Source organism: Pelodiscus sinensis, chromosome 3 (assembly GCF_052426305.1).
Source record: "Pelodiscus sinensis isolate ZL-2025 chromosome 3, ASM5242630v1, whole genome shotgun sequence".
NCBI lineage: Eukaryota > Metazoa > Chordata > Testudines > Trionychidae > Pelodiscus > Pelodiscus sinensis.
Window position 1 is genome coordinate 165,445,542 of NC_143054.1, and position 23,941 is coordinate 165,469,482.

Below are 23,941 nucleotides of genomic sequence, written 5' to 3' on the forward strand. Positions count from 1 at the left end.
GCCTTGTGGGGAGAGGGTGGGGCGGGCTGTGCTGGAAGAGACTCGGAGGAGGCAGTTGAGTTTGGTGGGGATTGAAGAATTGTGTCTGTGTGCGCAGCTTTTCTCTCCGTGTGCAGGCTGGCTGGGATTTGGAGCAACCCTGCTATCTGGGTGTGTGCTAATGTGGAGCAGGTGTGGGTCACCCCCCCCTTTCCCTCTGTCCCCCTAAGAGCCCCATAGGGGAACTGATGAGAGCTGGGTTACTGGCTTGGGAGGGGGGTATAACACTTTAAGTTGTTGGGGAGAGACCTTTAAATTACCCCCCATGAGCAGTTGGTTGTGTCCTCCTGCTTCCCTGGCTGGCTCAGAAGTTTTGCTCACTTTTTGAAATGGCTAGGGGAGGAGGGGAGCTGCTGCTGCTGCTGCTTCCCCAGTGTGAGACAGGTGGGTTCAGAGGAGATGAGTGTTACTGAAATCAGCTCTCCCATGTGCCCCCTAGGGAAATGAGTGGCAGTGGGTGATGTCTAGCTGGATGGCTGAAACACATTTACATTCCATTCAACTCTTAATGACCTATCCACACCCTCAGGTTTTGTTTGTTTTCACTACAAGTTGTATTTATCAGTACATTGAAATTTCTCAGGTCCCGGCCTTGTTGAAGCTGTTTCTGAGCAGTGTTGTTCTTTCATTAAGATTAACAATAAGGATATTTTCTTTGCTCCCATCTTAACCTGCAAACCTTCTTCATGCTCTGGAAGTCACTGGGGTTCCTAGTGTGAGAATCTGAAGATAGGGTGTGATTGTTGTGACTTGCAGTTTCTATGAGGCACTTAAACTCAGAACTCAGTGGAAATATAGGGTCTTTCCCATCCCCCCCAACTCCTGTGCAATGCTTCACCCTTGCTGCTCTGGCTTATAAAAAGGCTTGGTGGGAAGCACTCTTCATGTTTTATAACTTTGTGTAATGTTTTAAGCTTTTCATCTTTTTGTAATTTTCACAGTTATTGGGAAATTATGGAGGGAGGTCCGATAATTTTTTAATGACGAAGTGGAGATGCAAAGAGCTCAAGCTTTAAAGCTGTTAAAACCCAAACAGAGAGATAAGGTGGGTGAAGTAATATCTTTTTAAAATTATTTTGGAACAGTTCTGGTTGGTGAGAGATTAGCCCTTTTGAGCTTCACAGACCTGGAGAAGGGCTCTGAGGATTTCCAAAAGTTGTCTCTGTCACCAACCATATTTGGTCCAATTAAAGATATTGCTTCACTCACCTTGTGACTCTCATCCAGGCACCAATAGAACTACAAAAAAACAGCAAAAACCACCATATCACATGTCGATACATGTCCAGATATACAAAATAATTATCCTAACACCAGACATGATTTGTTGATTTAACTATTCATTCACTCATCCATTTGTGACAAGCCCAGTTCAGAAGTTTATATCATTGAATTTTAACTCTAACAAGTGCTCAGAAAGCATTTTTCTTGCTATCACTATCTGTAAATCATTTAATTATTGCTGATGAAAATATTTCAGGATTTCTGTGTAATATGAAATCAGCTAATTTCTAAGGGTATGTCTACACTACAGCACTATTTCGAATTAACTTAATTCAAAATAGTTAATTTGAATTAAGCTAATTCAAAATAACACATCTATACACAAAACCTATTTCGAAATAGCGTTTTGCTATTTCGAAGTAGTGCGTCCACACTGAGTGGACCCAGAACCGAAGTTAAGGCTGGCTAGAACCAGTCTGGCAGGGCATCAGTTTAGGACTTAGTGTGAGGGGCTGCTGCCTGAGGCTAACTGAGCTCCGTGCTTAAAGGGACCCTACCCCCACCCCCACCCCGGACAGACAGTTCTCAGGGTTCCCCGCTTGCTTCTTTACCTCGATGTGGGACAGCAAAGCAGTCCTGTCTTGGAGTGCCCTGAGTGCCCGCACTTGGGACACCACAGCACTCAGCCACATGGAGCCAGAGCTACCCCTGGGCACACCGGTGTGTCAAATTCCTTTACTCCTCACAACCCCATGGAGTACTGAGATTGATGGGGGTGCCATCAGTGGTTGATTTAGTGGGTCCTTACTAGAGCCACTAAATCAAACCCCAGAAGACTGATCTCCAGAGTATCAATTTTAGGGTGAATGCAGGCTTGGCCTGAGTCCCAAGCCTTAGAAAACTGTCCAAGCTGGAAAAATAGAGCTGATCAGGAATTTTTTTGCTAAAACATTTTTCCTGAAAAATTATGATTAACTCAAAAGGTGTCTAGGGACTATTGGGGTGGAAGGAGAGAGGGAACGAGAAAAATCCCTCGTTCTAGAATATCCAGAAGCTGAGTGGTTAAGATGCTCATCTTGGACGGGGAGATCAATACAATTTAGAGTAGGGACTTGAATGCCAGTCTCCCACATCCTAGGGAAGCATTCCATCACAGTGGCTGTTCTGGGTTGGGTAACTCTCACATTTTCCCATGAAACGTTTCAAAAGGTCTATATTTTTGTTGTTACAATGCAGAACTGCAGAACAAAAGCCAATGTTGAATCCTTGCTGGGGGTTTTTTTGGTTTTTTTTATGACGTGGAATTCTTGTTGTCCGGCCAGCCCTAGTGAAACATTTGGAAGAGTTCAAGCTCGTCCCTGAAGAATTAAGGCAGCAAAATGGTCCATCAGGCAGTTATTATGTCATTAGTGATGAAGGGCAAAACCCCTCAGCTGATTGTGGTTTCTTCAGCCCATTATTTATTTACACAGATAATTAATTCCTCTCCAGTACAAACATTTATCAACAACTCCATTACCCAACTCTTCCCTCTTAGTTCTTTGTGGGGCTAGTCATGCTGACAGCTTCAGTAACCACAGTCTAATTAAAGTAATTGTTGGCCCGCATTTCTTATTCTGTTTCATGTATAATTATACTCCGTGGGAAATCTTGTGGGATTAGAAACAGACTTTTAATCTATTCCACATGAATCAAAACAACTCCCGAGAAAACAGTTTAATAGCCATGTTTAACAGTGTGCCACTTTATTTTCACTGGAGAATTCACAGGCTCAGAGCTACTTGCAGACATTTCCAGTCATACAGAGATGACAAAAGGCTCCTTCAAAAATGAAAACTCTTTTTCTTGTTTCCTTAAGTTAATTAACTTGGCTTTTAAAGGAAGTCTTGGACAAAATCCCTGGTGCAAGTGACAGCTGCTGCTCCTCTAGTGTTCTGGGTGGCTATCAACTCCTCTCTTTCCCTCACTAGCTGCTTTTGACATGCTGCTCTAAACCAACCTGTCCTATGCTACCTGAAGTGAACCAATTATCCATACTAGCACTTGCTGTCACCAAGCCTTCATCATCTCAATTCCCATCTACTCTTGCACCTCCTTATTCTACTATTGACATTGCCATGACTGGATGGTTATACTGAAGATAATGCAAAAGAAAATTGTGCTTATTTGGGATCTGCTGTCATTCTGTCCTCCTCACTTGTTCAGACAGCAGGAATTGGGGCCCAAAATAGAAAGATTCTTATGAACAGAAGAGTGCTTAGGTTAATTATTATTACAGTAGGGCAAGTCAAAATGGACAAAAACTTGGAGATTTCAAAAGACTGCCGTTGCTAATTTAAATAAGAGGGTTTTTAATTCTTCAATATTCCACAAGAGTAAGTAGTGTATAGACTTTGTGCTGGCCCTCTACACAGGGGTGAATTTCATCCATTACAAATATTGAGTTGCTTTTCAGATAGTAATTCAAAATTTGTGGCTGGTCACTACCTTTACATTATAGTACTTCTGTTCCCTGATTGGATGACCTCACCTTTGCAAAAGAACTTCTGCATCTATATAAAAAACATTTCATTTAATCCAATCTGAATGTAGTTCTATGGGTACAACATTCATTGGTTACTAACATTTCCTTAGTGCAAACAAAAATCATTGGTTGTATGCACCTTTGAAAGAGCATATAAGTGTTTGCAAACAGGTTTTTATGTTATTCAACAAACTCTAGTTGTATTCTAATGGCTCCAAAGATGTAAGCATAGGAAGAGTGGGACCAGCATTCTGCTTTCCTACGCTAGGACTCAAGAAAGTGGAAAGACTTCCAAAGTTGGTAGTTCTTTTGATGGCTGAACTGGCACGGAGAATGCTGACATTTAGTTGGGTCATAAATGTATGCCCTATTACCATGCTCATCCCGTCCGATTCCTTGCCTGGACTACTGGCCCTGGTCTACACTAGGGAATTATTTTGAAGTAACTCCCCTTATTTCAAAATAACCAGCGCAGCGTCCATACTACCAAGCCCGTTATTTCAAAATAATGGGCTGATTATTTCAAAATAATAACTCTTGCTTTCCACGAGGGATAATACTTATTGCAAAATAGTTATTTTGAAATAGCAGTACTGTGGACACTCCGCTGCTGCTATTTTGAAATAACTACTCCCCAGAGCCATTCAAAGTAATAACTCCCCAGCGCTTCCTAGGGTTCTAAGTCGAGGTAGCACATCCACATTAAGGGAGCCTGCCTTGGACAAATTACAAGGCTTCCCTGTAGTGTGGACAGGCTATTTCAAAATAGTTATTTCAGGAATTATTATTTCAAAATAAGTTGTTTTGAAATAATTTCCTTGTGTAGACATGCCCCACTGGTGATTAGTAGCAGCTCTTCAGGTAACAGACATCATATGTTTCCATGAAATAATGCTGTTACTGGCAGGATTGACATAGCTGAGTGTAATCATAGTGGGTATGTCTACACTACAAAGTTAGTTCGAACTAACGGATGTTAGTTCGAACTAACTTTAATAGGTGCTACACTAGCGCTCCACTAGTTCGAATTTGAATCGAACTAGCGGAGCGCTTAGTTCGAACTAGGTAAACCTCATTTTACGAGGACTAACGCCTAGTTCGAACTAGCTAGTTCGAACTAAGGGCTGTGTAGCCCTTTAGTTCGAACTAGTGGGAGGCTAGCCCTCCCCAGCTTTCCCTGGTGGCCACTCTGGCCAACACCAGGGAAACTCTATGCCCCCCTCCTGGCCCCGGACCCCTTAAAGGGGCACGGGCTGGCTACGGTGCCCGTGCCAGGTGCAAGCCTGCCAGCACCCAGCTAGCAGACCCTGCACCTGGCACGGCACAGAGCCACCCACCCGATGCCCCCCAGCCCACCCCCTCTTGCCGGGACCAGGCTGGCGGCTCCCGGGAGCTTGCCCTGGACCGCAAGAGGCGGGCATCTTCCTGGGCTAGTGCGGACATCGTGGACCTTGTCCACGATCTCCGCACTAGGCACAGGAAAGTGGCCGTCTAGGGCAGGAGAGCTGCCAGCCTGGCCACCCAGGAGCAGGTGTGCATGAAAATCAAGGGGGTCCACTGAGACCCCCGACTCTGAGCCGTGAGCTTACAATGGCCGTCCTGGGTCAGTCCAAAGGTCCATCTAGCCCAGTAGCCTGTCTGCCGACAGCGGCCAACACGAGGGACCCTGGAGGGGATGGACCGAAGACAGTGACCAAGCCATTTGTCTTGTGCCATCCCTCTCCAGCCTTCCACAAACTTTGGGCAGGGACACCACTCCTACCCTCTGGCTAATAGGACTCCATGGACCCAACCTCCATCACTTGATCTCACTTCCCTTTAAACTCTGTTCTAGTTCTAGCCTTCACAGCCTCCTGCAGCAAGGAGTTCCACAGGTTAACTATTTGCTTTGTCAAGAACAACTTCCTCTTACTAGTTTGAAGCCTGCTACCCATTCCTTTCCTTTGGTGTCCTCTAGTCCTTCTTTATGGGAACTCAGGAAGAACTTTTCTTGATGCACCCTCTCCACCCAACCCCTGCTTTTAGAGACCTCTATCCTGTCCCCCCTCCGTCTCCTCTTTTCTAAGCTGAACAGTCCCAGTCTCTGTAGCCTTTCTTCATCTGGGACCTGTTTCCAACCCCTGATCATTGTAGTTGCCCTCCCCTCTCCCAGCCTTTCTCTTCCCCTCTCCCACCTCCTTTTCCCAGTCTCCCCCAGTTTTTTTCAATAAAGACAGAGTCAATGTTGGAAGAAACATTATCTTTATTTTGTACATCAATAAGAAGGGGGGCTAGGGAAGGGTAAGTGGAAGGAGGTGAGGGAGGAATGGGGTACGAGCCCCCGATGGGGAGGACTGGGCTGGCTCTGCGGGCTTCTGGGGGTGGAAGCTCTCCTGCAGCCCCCCAATTACTCCCTCTCCCCAGATGGCAGCCTGCGGCAAGTGCAGCCGGGCTGATGGCCGAGTGGTGTGATGTGCCCAGTGTGGGCACTCAGGGCACTCCAAGCCAGAACTTCTTTGCAAGTGGGGCACCCCTTAGAACTGTGTGTCCGGGGTGGGGGTCGGGACCCTTTAAGCGTAGCCCTCGGCTAGCCTGAGACAGCATCTTCATGCTCTAAGTCCTCCTTTTATGCCCTGCCGGCACTGCTTCCGGCCATCCTTAAGCCCTGTTCAGAGTCCACTCAATGTGGACTTGCTAGTTCGAACTAGCAAAACGCTAGTTCGAACTAGTTTTTAGTTCTAGATGCGTTAGTTCGAACTAGCTTAGTTCGAATTAACTAATTCGAACTAAGTTAGTTCGAACTAGCGCTGTAGTGTAGACGTACCCAGTAATAGTATGGAACCTCGTACTCACAGGGGTAGTCGGCAATGAGTTTCAAGACAAAAAGGCAAAAATGCTGTTCAAAACAAGCAAGTAGAGAGCCCTTAAAAAAACTGGAGTTAAAAAAGATCTATTTAAAAATGAGTGAAGAGAAGGATGGGAAAAAAAAGGGGGGAAAGATTCCTTGAAATATGCCCAAGATTTGAAAAGGCTGATCTACGCAAAGACCCTTAGAGATCGAATGAAGTGGCTTGCTTCAGAATTTTAACTGGCCATTGTGCATTAGATAGTAATTTGTTTTGATTTAAACATAGACATAAATTATGTGCAAGGTCCAGAGAATGGTTGATCATCTCCTTTCGAAGTGCAAAAAGGGCACCATCAAAAGAGGGTATTTATATGAAAAATTGGGGCCTTAAAGTATCAACATTTTCACTACAACAGCTTGTAAGAGCCTCAAGAAAATGGGACATTTAAAAATATTAAAATTTTGTAAGAATACAGGGAGGGGTGAAAGATTTCAATTCTTGAATTATCTATGGTGTGAGTGCCCGTCAGTCAAAGACTCAGCAAGTGTGTTTGCTTTGCCATAAAACAAAACAAGAAGCCGCTCAGCATCCACTCAAAGCATTTGCTGAATGCCTGCTGTTGCTTTGCCTTGCCTCACTAACTCAGGGCCCTCAACTCCAGCTCCCAAGCTCTGACTTTGGCTCTGACCCTTGGCTCTGGCATCTGGCCTCTGATTCTGGTTCTGACCCTGGGCTACATCACCTGGCTTCTGCTTGAACTACTAGGCATGACTCCCTGTTCTGACCATTAGGCACAATCACACATATTATGATCACCGACAATCTCATCCAAATGCTGGGCCATCTTGGTGGTGTTGTATGTGAAGATTAGGTAGGCTTGTGCATCATCTGGTATATTGCTGGTAACTGAGTGCTTTCTTTAGAAAAGTAATCTCTTATCATTTACATTTACACTGCAGTTTTCTTTCTGAAGGATCCCAGCATGCCTTACAAACAGGGCCAATGTTACACATTTCTGAAGGGCAACTGCTTCTGGAGTAGAACACAGCTTAGCTGCGCTTCACAACAATGCAAGACAGAACACAAAGAATACTCCATCTACTTAAACTTCGTGGAGGAAATTAGAGAGTCCGAATGCAATTGCCATAGGTGGCCTATGGCTAGGGCACGAAGGCAAAGCCCCTAATTACAGTATGTTTTGGAAATAAGTTTCTGAGAGGTGACAAATTGCAAACAGAGGTGCACTGGCTGTAGCACATGTGTAAATAAACTCCAGTTCCTCTCCTTCTCCATTCAGGCTATTTTAATCATAGCCTCCCGGAGACAGCCTATCACTCTTGCTTCTTTGTACGTGTTATCAAATCTCCACTACTGACACCTGACTTCCTGTTGTCCCTCTTAGAAACAGTGAGCGGACACCAGTATTCATTGTGCTGCCTGGGGAACCAGGAATTGCCATGCCAAGAGGCCTGACATTCCACTTAGGGTGTATCTAAACTACATGGCTCCATCAATGGAGCCATGTAGATTAGGCTGATCGGCAAAGGGAAATGAAACCGCGATTTAAATAATCGCAGCTTCATTTAAATTTAAATGGCTGCCGCGCTGAGCCGACAAACAGCTGATCAGCTGTTTGTAGGCACAGCGCGCTAGTCTGGACGCTCCTGCACCGACCTGAAAGCCCTTTATCGACCTCCCCGTTATGCCTCGTAGGATGAGGTTTCCCGGGGAGGTTGATAAAGGGCTTTTAAGTCGGCAGAGGAGTGTCCAGGCTGCCCCGATCTGCTGACAAACAGCTGATCGGCAGAGTGGGGCAACTATTTAAATGTAAATGAAGCCACGATTATTTAAATCGCGGCTTCATTTCCCTTTGCTGAACAAACAAATCTACATGGCTCCGTCGACAGAGCCAGGTAGTCTAGATGTACCCTTAAAGTCCCCAAGAAGACAAGCAGCAACACATCTAATCCCTGCACAGATTGATAGGATTGGGAGGAAGGGCTATCCTTTCCATGTGCCAGCTCCAGTCTGTGGGAACATTGCTAGTTAAACATTATTGATCCCCATGAAGCCAGTCAAGCCTGGAAACTGAATTCCCCCCCCCCCTTCCACTACGACCTCTTAATTTTCTTCAGTTTACCCATGATTTCTTCTCTTTCCTCTAGCTGAGGGTAGAGGAGGGCAGAAGGGAATTCTGGGATAGTGTTATTGCTTTTCAAAGGCATTGTAGATCTGCTGGTTTGCCTGCCAGGGCGAACACAGTACTTACTGCAATGTCTTTACAATATTTGTGGGAGTTGGCACTGAGATTAATCCGACACCTTTCTCTTATCTCTCTTCAAGGATCTCAGAACTGTTTCCATCATTAATTAAAACTCGTTAGATGCCTGTGTAGAGGGTACTGAGAAGTATCACCATTGTACATTGGAAAGGAAAGACTGAGTGATAATTTCTCCAAGGTCCTGCAACTAGTCAGTGGCAAAAGTCAAGAAACAAATCCAGGTGTATTAAGTCCTCCTTGTGTGCTCTTAACTACTAGAAAACAGTACTCTGGCAATCCATACTGTTGATCCATATTGCACAGTAGAAGTTTCCCAATCATTAGGCCCAGATTTTCAGACGTGCTGATCACCCATTTAGACACCAGATTAAGAGGCAGATGCTGAGATGAAGTACTGAGCTTCTTTATAAATCTGGTCCTTATTGCCAAACCAGAGTTGGGCTCTTTGAAGAAACGACCCCATTTTTAGAGGCTGCGCAGATGGAAATTGGGCACAGTTCTTTTGAAACTTTGATTCCATCTGTGAAGAGACTGGTCACTGCATCGCATGAGTAAACCAGGAGTCATGATCATTAGTGAACTGACCAAATGAGCCTCTTCCCCCAGAGGAGCTGAATCCACCCTGGAGTCTTTAAATAATATACAATGAAAAAAGCAACCCGTGAAAACTGTGAACTAGCTTTATAGACAAGAAAAATGATGCTTCTGTTGTTTTAATGTGAGGATGGCAGACATGCTTGGTTTTGCTTGCAAAACAAGTTGGAAGATTAATATAACCCCAGTAGTGAAGTGACTGAGGTTGCAGCCTCATCTTCTTTTTGATTCTTGAGCAGTTTATCTTCTCGTATGCACAAGAGCAAATTAATTATTACATAACATAAGAACGGCCGTACTGGCTCAGACCAAAGGTCCATCTAGCCCAATAGCCTGTCTGCCGACAGTGGCCAGCACCAGGTGCCCCAGAGAGGGTGGGCCGAAGACAATGACAAACCATTTTTGTCTACTGCCATCCTTCTCCAGCCTCTGACAAACAGAGACCAGGGACACCACTTCTATCCCCTGGCTAATAGCCTTTTATGGACCTAACCTCCATGAAATTATCTAGCTTCTCTTTAAAGTCTGTGATAGTCCTAGCCTTCACAGCCTCCTCTGGCAAGGAGTTCCACAGGTTGACTACACGCTGTGTGAAGAAGAACTTTCTTTTATTAGTTTTAAACCTGCTACCCATTAATTTCATTTGGTGTTCTCTAGTCCTTCTATTATGGGAAGATCTTCTGTTACCAAGTTAGAGATCTCTGGGGGGAAACCCCGCCCTAACCTGGGCCAGTTATGTGTCCAAAGGATTTAGTTTCACTAGCCGATTTTGTCCAGTGATTTCAGAAATTATTTCAGCACTGCAGTTTGTGGGGAGTCATTTGCCTGCTTCCCTCTTCTGAGCCATCTAGTGCTTTAACCTATCACCTGAATTCCAGGGGAAAGAAAGACATTTAGGAAGAGGAAAAGAAAGTAGGATACTCTGCTTCCCTACAATACTGCAAAATATTATTAATTGTTCTTAAAAATAAGTCCTGGCTAACTTCTATTCTCATTTCACTAAAGAAACAACTTTAGCCCAAAAACCAAACTTAGATGAACAGCAAAAATTGGAAACTCTGAAGACAAAAGAATTAAAATCTTTCCATAAAACTTAAGCTTTGGAAACCTTTTGTGTGTGTTTTTAATTAATCTAAGTTAAATTGGGTGCCTGTCTCCCTTAGCCACCTTTGAAAATCCCCCATCTCCTTGCATGACAGTACTGAAATAGCGCACCTCTGCCTCTGCCCTCCATCAATATTCCAATCAGGATACCTAAAGTAAAGTACCAAGCCACAATGTCATCTTAAGGCCTTAAGCAGCTGATCCAGAACTCATTTAAGTGAAGAGTCTTTTTACTGACTATAAAGATGGCTAGATTAGGCTTCTAAACAACCCATTTTTGGCATGTATGTGATGGTTTAGGCAACTAAATATAATAGGGCCAAATTCTCTCCTGACGTAACACTACTTAAGCCCATGGAGCTGGGCCATCAGGGTATGTCTACACTGCATTCCTCTTTCGAGAGAGGCATGCAAATGCAGTCGAACGAAATTGCAAATGAAGCGCAGATTTGAATTTCCTGTGCTTCATTTGCATAATCACGTCTGGGCACTATTTCGAAATACCCTATTTCGAAAAAAGAAACGCTGTCTAGATGTGGTTACTTTGAAAGAAAACCCTTCTTTCGAAATTACTCTTACTCCTTATAAAATGAGTTTTAAGGGTAATTTCGAAAGAAGGGTTTTCTTTTGAAATAACCGCATCTAGACAGCATTTCTTTTTTTGAAATAGGGTATTTCGAAATAGCGCCTGGACGCAATTATGCAAATGAAGCATGGGAAATTCAAATCCGTGCTTCATTCACAATTTCGTTCATCTACATTTGCATTCCTCTCTCGAAAGAGGAATGCAATGTAGACATACTCAGGGAATAAGGGTTTGGGAGCTTTTCTTTCTTATGTGTAGAGGCAGTTCCTCTACCTCTGCTCCACTCCACTTCTTCCCTGCTACACCCAGCCCAGGGAAGAGGGTGAAGAACCCCCTGAAGCTGTGCCTCCTGTTTAAGAGGAGACCGTCTGCTGCCTCCTCTGGTGAAGACCAGCAGGAGCAGGTGAGGTTGGGGAAATACAGCTGAGGGCGGTGCCCACTAGCTCAGTGTGCTGGGCAGATGCTAGAGCTAGCAGAGAGATGCATTTCAGTTTATCTTCCCTCTGTTTACCATCATGCCATGTATTTCATTTCAAAACTTTTCATTTATGTGTAAGTACACTGGAGCAGGAGAGTGTTGATACACTCCAATTTACATGGTACATTTTTAATCAGGCGCTTAATCAGACACTTCTGTGACATGAAGCGATCTGTAATTGACATTAGTTAACCTGATTGCATGCTGTGCAGTACTTTCCCTAAGGAAAAATGTTAAGACGATGGCGCAGGCAAGTATCAAAATTTCAAGCAATAAGAAAGGGTAATTAGATGTCCATTTGTTTCTGGTGAGTTTAACTTCTACTTCTAATTCCATAGTTTGAGCAGAATTCATATTAATAGCACGATATTTTAATAGCACTATAGTGTATGTTTATAATGTTTTGTTTGCAAGATTTCACTGGACTCTTGTCTACCGACACACTTCAACTTTTCTTCGGAGATTAATAAATACAATCCAGCACACAAATGATGGGCTCAAAGCAGGCTCCCTAGAAAGCACACACTCAAAGCATTTCACCTTGCCTAATGGGTCCATTTCCGTTACCAGTTTCAAAATGGAGCTTAACTTAGGACTGGTCTACATTTGAAACACTAGAGCAGCACAGCTGGAGCACTGCAGCTACGCCACTATAGTGTAGACACTACAAGTTGGACCTCCCTGGTCCAGCACCTTCAGGACTTGACCGGTCCTGGACAAGGGAGTTTGCCAGACCAGAGGAGGCTGGGGGTGGGAGGGTGGGGAAGTGTGCCAATCTCCCCTCTGGGCTCTTCTCCCTAGCCTCCCAACCCCGCAAATTGTATCAGCCCTGCAGGATGTCCAGGAGGCCCTACCGGCCTCACTGGTGCTCTGCCACTCCACTGGAGCTCCCAGCAGCCCTGCCAGAGCTCTCAGTAGCCATGCCAGTGTCCTTGCACCCCCATGGCTCCACCAGTGCTCCTGGTGGCCCCACCGGCTTGCCTGCCCTGCTGGCTCCACCACCTGGCCCTGCTCCAAGCTACCAGCAACCTCTGCTGCTGGGGCTCTCCAATCCCTGCTGGACCACAGATGTTGCTAGACCAGAGAGTCCCAGACCACAGAGTTTCAACCTAGTCAACAGAGTTATCCTGATGCTGTAATTAATCCACCTCCCAAAGGCTTGATAGCTAGGTCAACAGAAGAATTTTTCCATCGACCTAGCGCCATGTACACCAGGGCTATGTCTACACTGCTCCCGTTTTGCACAAAAAAATATGCAAATGAGGCAAAACGTGGACTATTGCCACACCACGTTTGCATAATTAATGAGGCTCCGTTTTTGCGCAAAATCCCCCTATTGCACAAGAGCCGTTCTTCCTGAAAAAAATGCAGAAGAGCAACTCTTGCGCAAGAGGGGGTTTTTGCTCAAAAAGGAGCTGTGTAGACAGCTCCTTTTTGCGCGAAAGGCTCTTCCACAAAAATGGAGCCTCATTAGTGATGCAAATGAGGCACAGCGATGTTCCATGCTTCGCCTCATTTGCATATTTTTTGCGCAAAACGAGAGCAGTGTAGACATAGCCCAGAGGTTTGGTCAGTTTAAATAGGTTGCTCAAAGGAGCAATATAGGTGGGTCAACCTAACCTTTTGGTGTAGAGCAGACCCTTAGGGTAAGTTGATTTTGCAGTTAGACCTTCAGTGGGCTGGTGACAGTCTGTTTAACTGCACTGTAGATAGTTGGGCTCAGACTTCTGCAGTCCAAGATCAAACGTTTATACCGCAGTTAAACATCCCCTTAAACCAAGGCCCAGACCCCAAGAGAGTAGGCACAGGCCAGCCACAGGTGTCTAATTGCACTGAGGACACTCCACAGATATCAAGTGGTGTTCCAGTCATTGTCATGTTCCCTGCTTGTTGTTTATAGTGCTATCATAGTCAGGTTGGTCCCACGAGATTAGAGAAACAAGGTGGGTGAAGTAATGTAACAGAAGCTGTCCCTTAAAATATATTACCTCACTCACCGTGTGTCTCTAAGGATACGTCTAGACGGCAAGCCTCTTTTGAAAGAGGATTTTTCGAAAGATACTTTCAAAAAAGCCTCTTTCAAAAAAGTGCGTCTAGCCGCTTTTTTGAAAGAGAGCACACAGGCAGTCTGGATGCTCTCTTTCAAAAAAGCACAGTTTGCATTACATAGCGCCGTTTTTCAAAAGAGCACTTTCGAAAAAAGGCATTCTTCCTCGTAAAACGAGGTTTTCCGCGGTCAAAAAAATTGCCGCATTCTTTTGATTTACTTTAGAAAGAACGCAGCAGCAGTCTAAATGCAGGGGAAGTTTTTTCGTAAAAAGGGCACTTTTTTCGAAAAAAACCCTTTTTTTGAAAAAAACCCTAATGTTCCCCAATGACAAGCAGACCGACTTTGTAAATGCTACATAGGAAATTAATCCTAAGACGACCTTATTTCCCCTTCTTAGTAGTCAGGAATTGCTTGCTATGCTGTCTGACAGCTCTACTGATGAAAATGTATGAGAAGAGGTGATCTACATCAGATGCCTGGAAAATGTTATGCCTGTCACAAGGTCTGTGACATTAGAAGATTGACTTGTGTCAATGCTTGATGCATTACAGACTCTTCAACAGAGGCTGTGGCAGCTAAAAGAATTAGTATCTGGACACTCTGAGTGGCACTGGAGTCAAGATGATGCTCAAGACAGGTGCAGCCTGACAGAAAAAGACTTCAAAGATCTACATTGTTGTTCTCATCACTGTGGGCTGATAAGCAAGTTATTCATAGTATAACAGTGATGCATCACCTCCACAAAGGACCTGTTATTGTGAATTTACCTATGGATTGTACAACTACTCAATGGACTTTAGTGAATAATGCAGAGTCCATGAAGATTTGTTAAACTTTATTTTTTTTAAGAAATAAACTTGCGTCAGCCCTGTACATAAGAACATAAGAACGGCAGTACTGGGTCAGACCAAAGGTCCATCTAGCCCAGTATCCTGTCTACCGACAGTGGCCAACACCAGGTGCCCCAGAGAGGGTGGACCGAAGACAATGATCAAGCAATTTGTCTCCTGCCATCCCTCTCCAGCCTCTGACAAACAGAGGCCAAGGACACCATTTTATCCCCTGGCTAATAGCCTTTTATGGACCTAACCTCCATGAATTTATCCAGCTTCTCTTTAAACTCTAATATAGTCCTAGCCTTCACAGCCTCCTCTGGCAAGGAGTTCCACAGGTTGACAACACGCTGTGTGAAGAAGAACTTCCTTTTATTAGTTTTAAACCTGCTACCCATTAATTTCATTTGGTGTCCTCTAGTTCTTCTATTATGGGAACTAATAAATAACTTTTCTTTATCAGCCCTCTCCACACCACTCATGATTTTATAGACCTCTATCATATCCCCCCTCAGTCTCCTCTTTTCTAAACTGAAAAGTCCCAGTCTCTTTAGCCTCTCCTCATATGGGACCCGTTCCAAACCCCTAATCATTTTAGTTGCCCTTTTCTGAACCCTTTCCAAGGCCAAAATATCTTTTTTGAGGTGAGGAGACCACATCTGTACACAGTATTCAAGATGTGGGTGTACCATAGTTTTATACAGGGGCAGTAAGATATTCTGGGTCCTATTTTCTATCCCTTTCCTAATAATTCCTAGCATCCTATTTGCCTTTTTGACAGCCGCTGCACTCTGTGTGGAAGTTTTCAGAGAACTGTCCACGATAACTCCAAGATCTCTTTCCTGATTTGTCGTAGCCAAATTAGCCCCCATCATACTGTACGTATAGTTGGGGTTATTTTTCCCGATGTGCATTACTTTACACTTATCCACATTAAATTTCATTTGCCATTTTGTTGCCCAATCACTCAGTTTGGTGAGATCTTCTTGGAGTCCCTCACAGTCTGCTTCTGTCTTGACTATCCTAAACAGTTTGGTATCATCTGCAAACTTTACTACCTCACTGCTTACCCCTTTCTCCAGATCATTTATGAATAAGTTGAAAAGGATTGGTCCCAGGACTGACCCTTGGGGTACACCACTAGTTACCGCTCTCCAACCTGAAAATTTACCATTTATTCCTACCCTTTGTTTCCTGTCTTTTAACCAGTTCTCAATCCAAGAAAGGACCTTCCCTCTTATCCCATGGCCATGTAATTTACACAAGAGCCTTTGGTGAGGGACCTTGTCAAAGGCTTTCTGAAAATCCAAGTATACTATATCTACTGGATCCCCCTTGTCCACATGTTTGTTAACCCCTTCAAAGAACTCTAACAGATTAGTAAGACAGGATTTCCCTTTACAGAAACCATGTTGACTTTTGTCCAACAAATTATGTTCTGTTTAGGGTTTATTTTCATCTGCTCTGTTGTATCAATCAGATTTTTATTTTAAGTTAAGAGGGAAAATGGTACCAAAAAAGAACAAAAGTAAAGTCTCCACAGTGGAGCACAGCATGCAGAAAACAAAAATTGTAGATACCAAGTCCACATTCATAACTGTTTTTTATTCACTTTCCATCACTGGTAATATAGTCAGGTTGCTTTAATGAGATGATGTCAAGTTCATTAGGGCCAAAAAAGAGGTTTATACAAAATATTACCAGGGAACAACCCAGCACACGACACTACTTTAGAAGAACAGAACAGGCAGGACAGAAAACTGGCTTACCATGAGTTTCAGCTTTAACGCCTCTTTGCCTTCCCAAACCTCTGGATTTCATTGGTGTCTGTAGTAAGCAGCCCTCTCATCAGGGTCCACTAAGAGTCCCACCCATTCCAGGATAGTCATTGCCAATTCAAATGAATGAACACTCACCCACCTTCCCAAGTTGAATCCTTCTCAGCCTCTCCAACCCCCTCTCAGACTCTGAAGAATTCCTCCTCACTCTGTTATGCAGTGCTGCCTCCCAGGGCTTTCTTCCTGGCTCTTCACAAGCTTCTTCCCTGGAGTCTTTCTTCTCCTAGGCCTGCTTTAAGAGTCTTTCTTCTCCCCAGTTGACCTCCCCCTTCAGGGACAGTCCAGGAGACAAGCACTTTCCTGCAGGCCTCTCTATGTTTCCCTTCTCAGAAAGAGCAAACTTCCAACCATCTCTGTCCTGGATCTCGTCTCCTTATTGCCTTGCAGTCCTTCCCTTTCACAGTCTGGTTCTCCTCAGCAAGAACTAATCCTTAATTAGCTGTCTCCCTTCCAGATGCTACAGAATGGGAGAATAGAACTCTCTGGGGGTATGTCTACACTACCCTCCTAGTTCGAAGTAGGAGGATAATGTAGGCATACCGCACTTGCAAATGAAGCCCGGGATTTGAATTTCCCGGGCTTCATTTGCATAAACTGGGCGCCGCCATTTTTAAATCCCTGCTCGTTCGAACCCCGTGCCGCGCGGCTACACGCGGCACGAACTAGGTAGTTCGGACTAGGCTTCCTAGTCCGAACTACCATTACTCCTCGTGGAATGAGGAGCACAAGCCCCTTCCCCTCCACTACCTGGCTTCTGCCTTCCAGTTTGCAGGGCTGTCGGAGCCTTTTTTAATCCGGCGGTCGCCGGTTGTGACATCACGTCTCCATGTCACGCCAGTGTCCTGGCATCTGCCAGCATCCTGCTCTCTGGCTCGCACCCCGCCTCCTCGCACCGGAGCTGCATGCCCAGCAGTGAGAATTGCCACACTTCCCCCTTCCCGGCGGCGCTCCGCTCCTCCTCCCGGCTGGCAGATCAGATGGGGCTGCGCTGCCTGTAGTCGTCATGGGCCGCACAGTGAGCCCCTGTGAACCGCATGCGGCCCTTGGGCTGTATGTTGTGCAGGCCTGACTTAGATTTAAAAACATTCTAGTATTAATCCAAGGTGGCCATGTCTACACTAGGAGATTATTTTGCATTTACTAAATTTGATTTCTGAGCACTTGATTTTATAAATTCAAAGTTCCGTGTCCTCACTATGGAGAAGAATCGAATGTAATCTGAGGCAGGCTCTGTTAATGTGGATATGCCACCACAGACTCAGAGCTACAGAAAGCACTCTGGGAAGCTGCAGGAGCCTCCCAGAGGCCAATCAATTCGTTTGAATTAGCGGCACCAGAGCATCCACACTAAAGTTGTTTCAGACTTACAAGTTTTGGAATAGTGTTTTTCTTCATGAAAAGCGGGACTACAGAGTTTGAATTCCATGGCCCTTTATTCCAGAATAATGGGCTCGGTAGACACATCACTTACAAATTTGACCTTGGGGGTGCTATTTCCCACTAAGGTCCTAGTGTAGACCAGGCCAGTGTTATTCGCACCAGCAAAGCCATTTTTAAATATACTGATAGCAATTTGACAGTATCCTTTTAATTCACATATTTCATGGTAAGGCTAAATTACATCTTGACAAACACAAAAGTGACTGGTGATCAGAGCTGATTAGAAACTAGAATTTCTACTCCATGGGTAATTCCAAAATTCTGGAAAAAAAATTCTGAACTGGAATTTTCACACAAGGTAAATTCCAAAAATATTCAGTTTGGTAAAATACAAATATTTTATTTCAGTAGTGTCAAATCATTTCACTGCAATAAGGTACAGACATTTCATTTCAATGATGTTAGTTCATTTTGTTTTGACTTTTGTATTCTGCTGGAAGATTTACTTGGCGTTGCTCTGACCCTTAATTCAATTTTTTTTTAATAAAATGAAACTGTACATGTTTAATTTAAATCATTGCTCTACAATGGAGCTGGGGATGAGGGGTTCAATATGTAGGTTGCCCTGGGGAGAGAGAATTACCTCAGCCCTCTCTCACCAGAGCAGCTTGTGGCCAGGTGAGATGCGTCTCTCCATGGACACTACATCTCCAGAGAAGGCAGTCATGGGAGGGGTGCATGTCCCCTGCCTGGGGCAGGCCCAGGTTCATCTACCCCCTGCACTCCCCAGCCAGAATGAGGAATGTAACAAACTGTGCACTTTCTTCTCACTCCCTGATGAAGGGAAACAGCCAGTAATGTCCCCATATGAAGAGGTAGGGAACTTCAGCTCCTCCTGTCATCCCTAAAGGGTGCTTGGGGGTAGGAGGCTTGGGGCAGAGGCAGTCCCAGGGGAGAGATGGGCCCCCAGCCAGCCTCTTCACCTGCCTGGTGATTCTGTCTCTTTTCTGTATAGTTTTATGAGAAGCAATCCCATTCCGGGCACAGTCAGATAGACACACAAACAGACAAACTCTCTCAAATATATAGGAGATAGCTGTCCCTTTCAAGCTTTTTTCCTGTAATCTCTACAATCATGAAGACCATAAACATACTTTTTCAAAGTAAATGATGTATTCCTCTAATAATTTCACACAAATCTAGTAGCAAGGACTTTAAAAAAAGCTCCAGATATTGCAAGGGTCAAGACAAATTATGAGAGTCAGCAACACTGCTGAACACTTAACCAATAAAATAGAATTGTATTGCAAATATCTCCATTATGGGACCATAATCAACTGTCTGAGACGGAGCATTCGCTTATTGGTTGCTGTAAACTCTATATCCAAGCAATCTTTCGCATAGAAACCCCAGGCTGTGCTTTTGGAACTGTGACTGATGGTTTCGCCATGCCTCTACTGGAGTGGGCATTGTTACTGCGTTCACTGGGCACAAAGAGTTCTGAGGAAAAAGCAGCCCCTTCATGGGTGCGATTTCGTACTGATTTCATTATGTAAAAGTGCTGCACAATCCCTGCAGGAGATTCTCCCTGGTTTCCCACTCAAGCTGTTTGTAAATCAAATGTCATTCACTGCAATACACAGACACAGCACCCAAATGGCAGCAGAGTACTCACAGCTTCACAGACACAAATATTTACCCACCAGGAAAAAGATTACCTGTCTGGATGTCAATAACGTGCTGATTAGCCTCAGAGGTGTACTTTATGATGGTCATTTTCCCATCATCCTGAAGCCGTACCACCACTGGTTGTAATATCTACAGATTTGAAAAGCTAAGCAGGGTTGTGAACCTCCAAGTGAAAATAAGGTGCTGCCAGAAGTGATGGTTTTGTTTCAGTAGGTGGCACTCTTCTATGTAAGTACCATGCTCGTACCCCAGTAAGGTGTTAGAGGGCACAGTGGTACCTGAAGTGCCATTTTTGCATGAGACTCAGTATGGAGATCTACATTTCTATAGAGTATCATCAATGAATGATCTCCATGTTAGGGGGCCCAAAATCAGAAGTTCAGACCTGGGCTCCCATTTTTCTTTGGAAAATTCAGAATCCGAATCTGGAGCTATCTGGTATCTGTAGTTAACAAGCAACAACATGCACATCTGTTAGGAAATACCAATCTTTGGAACCAGTAGCGTAGCCAGAAGGGCCCACTTGGGTTGGACCCAACTTTAGGTGGGTAGGCAATGATGAGGATGGAGTTAAACCCAGCTCAGCCCCCAGGTTCCAGCCCAGCTCCTTGGCCAGAGTGCCAGGTGGAGTGTGTAAGCCCCAGCACCCAGATCCTGCTCTCCAGCTACAGCAAGAGCTGGGCACCAGGAGAGCCATAGGTGGGAGTAGATGCAAACTGGATGGGCCCTGGCCCACTCAGGCCCACCTGTGGCTATGCCACTGTTTGGAACATTTCGGTGATGATTCTATGAAAACTAGGACTGAAGGAAAAGGTTGCTTAAGGATTATGGAATCTGCATCACTAGAGGTGTTAAGGAACAGTTAGGCAAACACTTGGCAGGGATGGCCTGGGTCAGCGCGGGGATACATGCTAGATGTCCTCTGGGAAGTGCTGAGTAGCACTTTTCTGTGATCCTTACCTACTTAAGTAGTTACAATTTACCAGTGGATCTTACCAAGACTTACTATTGAGAATAGCGTTTAAAGCCAATGAGAGCACCCTCAGTAGTAAGCACTACACATGGCTGAAAGCAGGCCTGCCAACAGGGTGCACAAAGAGGGCAACTGCCCTGAGGCTTAGTCATTCGTAGTGGCCTGAGGCTCCCAGCTGCAGTCACTGCTGCCCTTCTTGGGGGTAGGAGGTGCGTGGTCTGGAGCAACCCCTCAACAAGGTCCCAGGCACAGGGCTGAAGGCATATCCCCATCACAGGCCCTGCCCCCCACTCAGCCTCTGTTCCACTCCTCTACCTCCAGGTCACTCCTTCTCCAACCACCACAGTGAGTGCAGGAGAGATGAGCCCGAATCCTACTGCTTCTCCATGTCAGGCGCACCTGGTAATCCCTAAGGCCACCCTGCAGGTCCCCTCCATAGGATGGTTTGGGACAGCCGCCCCAGGCCACATTCTTTGGGGGGCCCCATGGCAGTAGCCCCAACTGTCCTATGGATGGGACAGGTCTATAAGGGAATTTGGGTGCAGGAGGAGTGAGGGGTTGAGCTCTGGGATGGAGTTTGGGTACAGGTGGGGATTTGGGGTGCAGACTCGGGAATTTGGGGGGAAGGGGATGGTGCAGAGGGAGGAAGTGGGAGTTCAGAAGGGTGTGAGGGGTGCAGTGCTTACCTGAGGCAGCGCCCATAAGGCTATGTCTAAACAGCAGAATAAGCAGAATAAGCTGTTCCAGAAGAGATATTCCAGAATAGTTTATTTCGAAATAGTGCGTCTAGACACAAAATGCATTTCAAAATTGTGCTTAGCTATTTCAAAATAGCGCATCCACACTGATTGAACGCTGAATTGCACTTAAGGCCACCCAGAACCAGTTCCAGCAGGGCATCAGGTCAGTAGTTACCTCATGTGGCTGCTGCTTGAGGCTATCTGAGACTCATGCTTAAAGGGATGCCCTCTGGGCAGCCATTTCTCAGGTTTCCCTGCTGGCTTGCTTACCTCTCTGAGGGACAGCAAAGCATTTTCTCTTCTTGCTCTGGTTGCCCTGACTCAGGACACCACAGCACTCTCCACTATGGAGCAGGAGCTGCCTCTGGGCACTCTTCGGCTCTTGCAGCTTTTGCTGTAAGTCATGCAGCACTTTCTGCAGGCTACCTCCCAGGCTCTGCAGGAACCCAACCCCCAGGGCTTCTTGGAGGCCCTTGTCAGGTTTGTGGTGGAGCAGCTACAGGACCTGGATGCCGCCCGCTGTGGTCTGGGCGCCATGCCCTGCTACATCTGGCATCTGGACACCAGTGCAGACTGATGAGACCACATTGTTCTGGAGTGCTGGGAGACCAACAATGGTTCCAGAACTTTCAAATGAAGAAGGCCACCTTCTTCGAGCTGTGTGGCTGAGTGGCTCACCCTTCCCCGAGGCAACAGGACAAGCACATGCGGCCCGCCAGCCCCCTCCAGAAGTGTGTCGCCATCGCCCTCTGGAAACTCTCCGTGTCGGACAGCTACTGATCTGTGGGGAACCAGTTCGGCGTGGGGAGATCGACTGTCGGGGCACTGCTCATACAGGCATGGCATTCTCGGGAAAGTGATGGCACTTACATGATGTTCCTTCCCCAGCCTCAGACAACACCTGGAATATGTCTGCAGGGAGGCCTCTGGTCTCCTGGGTCAAGTTGGGGGTCAGGCTGGCCTACTCCCTGTGCTGGGCCTCCTCCTCCTCCTCGTTGCCGTTGTCTGGGCCCCCGGCAAGGATGAAGACAAACGTCTCCACCCCGGAGTCTATAACTACTGGGGGGGAGGGAGGGACTGCTCTGCCCCCAGGATATGGTCCAGCTCCGTATAATATGGGCTGGTGTAAGGCTCTGCCCCAGAACAGGAGCTGCCCTCCTTAGCCCTGGCATAAGACTGGCAGAGCTCCTTGACCTTCATCCGCACTTGTTCTTGGATTCGGATATGGCCTTTTCTCCCAGGCTGTCTGCCATGCAGCCATAGTCGTCCGTGTTCCTGTGTCTGGTGCGGAGATCCTGGAGGTTGGTCTCATCCATGCCCTCCCCCCCCAAAACCTCCATAAGGTCCAGGACCTCTGCACCAGACCAAGAAGGTGCACATCTCTTGCAGCCCCTGGCAGGCTCCTGGGGACTGGCTGAATGCTCCCGGGGAGCAGTGGAGGGGTGGCTGGCACCATCAGTCTGGCTCATCATGGCCTAAATACAGTCAGCGGCATCTGCAAGGTGGCTCAGGGCTGTCAGGCCTGCTGCGAGCCACAAACCCTGCCTACAGAGGCTGCAGCTTTAAGGGCTCCAGGGGAGGCAGGGACATAGAGTTTTCCTGTGTGTGGCCAGAGGAGCCATCAGAGCATCCTGGGAAGGGCTGGAGGCCCCCTATTTTGATTTAGCCCCTATTCCCTGTCTACACAGCGCCTACTCCAAAATAGCTATTTCAGAATAGGTGCTATTCCTTGTAGAATGAGGTTTACAGGACTCGAGATAAGCTGTCTGCTATTTCAAAATACACAGAATTATTTTGAATAGTGGTCATTATTCCCAAATGCCTTTGCTGTGTAGACACACCCTAAGTGACCCACACCTCCTTCTGGCGGTGGCTCTTAGGTGGGGCAGGGCTGAGACGTCTTTGTTCCGCTGCCTGCAGGCACTGCTCCCACAGCTGCCATGGCCGCAGGGGTGCACGCGCACACACGCACACACTCCCACCCCCTAGGGACCACAGAGACATGCTGGCAGCCACATGTGGAACAAGTGGGCAAGACATCACATTAACCCCACAATGGTGGCGAGGAATCCTTTCCCTTTTATATTGCCTGGGGGTAGCAGGCGAGGCCAGGGGACAGATCTGGCCCCAAACTTCGGTAGAACTGGGTTCCCAGGCCGGAATTAGTTCTAGAGCACGGGCACCATGTGCCCAGATAATTTGCTGCCCACTGCCTGCAGCTTTCCTGCCATTCGGCATGCAAATCACCCTGGGGCTGCAGACCTAAAGGCTGCCAGATCCCACTGGGGCAGCAAGCCAGGACCCCAAGGCTTTTCTTGCTGTGGAGAATTAAACCCAACTAATCCAAAATTTGAAATATTGAAATCCTCTGTTAAATGTAATTACCTTTTTCTGCACAGCTCTAATATTGTTGTATAATAATAACCTCGCTGAACTCCCTGGGACTGATTACTCATGTGAGTGAGTGTTATAAAACAGGGCCCTCACATAAGTCAATCTTTTTCTGAAGAATATGGAAACCATTTTAAATGAATAGAAAATAAGCAAAATTACTAACAACACTTCTATAATTAAGAGAAGGTTCTGATGTGAAGAGAAAACACTCTAACGATAGCCACTGATTTCTATCTTTCTCCTCAAAAGGCAACATGTCTGTATGTTTAATGCCAGCTATGACTGCATGTGATAAATTTAATCCTTTTATGTGAGAGAGAGAGAAGGGCAAGAGATAATTAGTTTATCAGCCTTAGATACACTTGTGGTTACAACAGATGACAAAA